We start from the raw sequence: 1806 nt of genomic DNA, 5'->3' as shown, positions 1-1806 counted from the left end.
TTGGGACATTTTTATTTTTCCTGGAAATGATTCACCTTCATTTTGGTCAAAATTGCTGTGGAAATATAGCAAACTTGAGAGTTGGGTTTAGAATCCAGGTCCACAGTGCCTTACAAATACAACTAAAACTCACTCACAGAATTTGAGGAAATTTGTTTTTTTACTATTTCTCTTTGAGACATCTATTCTTTTATATCTTCTGATGTGTTTCTAATTTATTATTTTGGTCATCTGCTTATTAGGTTAAGTACCTTTCAAATGACTATAGTAAGAAATACATACTCAGGGTTGGGGAATGGCGCTTAGTGGTTGAGAGCTTTGCTAGCTGTCAGTTTGGCCTCTAGGACCAATGTTAATTATTCTAAGCCTTCTTTCAAGCTGTTTTATTATGGATATACTTGCTCGTTATTTCTGAGATGTGATCTTGCTGTATAGCCAGTTGTCCTTGAACTCTTGACTTTCCTGCTTCATCCTCCCACGGGCTGGCTTTGCAGGCGTATGCAACCAGGGCTGGTTTCCAGATTGCTCAGGGCATCTGCTTGTGGCTCCTTTCCTTAGAGGCTTAGCCTATGAGATAAACTGGTTGTGAAATGGGGAAATACGGAATAGATACCTGTTAGGCTTTGGTTACTGTCGAAAGACAGTAAATGCTCAAGAAATGCTGGAATTGGTTTCTGTCAGAACGGGGGTCCTTGCACAATGTTCATCTAATGTTGGAGACAGGAAAACTTCTCTCAAAGCTGCCTTTAGTTTTCGTTCATTGAAGTCTCATATTTAGGATGTAATACTTAGGGCTATGTAAACCATATATTTAGTTTTTACCTTATTGGCTTGTTTACATACTTGATGTCAAGAGTCAGTATTTTTGTTTATGGCCTGATTTTTAATGGTCTAAAGGTAAACTTTTCGGATATATAGGCCAGACGTTGGGCAGAATTTGTGTCTTCTTTGCAATGGTATAGCTAATTATTTTTTAATATAGTAAGAGACCTTGTAAAATAAACAGTTCCTGGAAAAATGTTTTTCCCAAATAAGGTCCTGTCCCCCCTTTTAACTCACAGTTATATTAAGTTGCCATTCCTAGCTGGCTTCTTGGCCATCTGCTGTGAGATTTCTTTCATTCCTTGTCAAATTTGAGTGTGCAGATCTCCCTGGCTTACCTGAAATGATTGAATCAGGTTTCTTATGGTCCAGGTCTTTGGTTTTGTCTTGGTCTTTGTTTTCTAATCATGGGGCCAGGCTTTGCTCTTGGACTAGAGGTGAGTGTCCATCGTGCTGCCTTAAATCATCCTTTTCCATTGCTACACTGAAAACCAGGGTTGGTCTTCTACTAGGAGCAAACCGAAGTGGTAAGGGTAAGGACTGGTCAGTGCGGGCAGTGTTTAGGAATACTGTACAGCCTTCATGTTTGCGTGTCCTTCCTCCTTCACAACTCATGTGCCAGGAAATGCCAAGCCCCTGTCATACAGTGTGGTAGGGGCACATGGGACAGTTTGTCCAGATCACATCTTCCTGGGTGCAGAATGCTTTGTCGCGTGACAGATGGTCAAGACTCTGCTTGCTTTTGAAATTCATCTGGTACAGTGGCTGTGGCAGGGACAAAATGGAGGCAAGTCTCATGGGACCAGTCAGATCAGAGAGGAGAGACTAGATGTGACCTCTGGCGTTTTCCCATTGAAACAGGAATGAGTAAACAGAGAAACTTCCTTCCTCCAAGCCTCCTAGACTTAGAAGAAAATAAGACGTGACTTTAGCATGTTGAAGAGCCCACAGCTAGGTATGCTGACCTACTTAGGATCTTATTAT

This window comes from Acomys russatus, chromosome 10, assembly GCF_903995435.1.
Source record: "Acomys russatus chromosome 10, mAcoRus1.1, whole genome shotgun sequence".
Taxonomy (NCBI): domain Eukaryota; kingdom Metazoa; phylum Chordata; class Mammalia; order Rodentia; family Muridae; genus Acomys; species Acomys russatus.
This window is presented reverse-complemented; position numbering follows the sequence as displayed.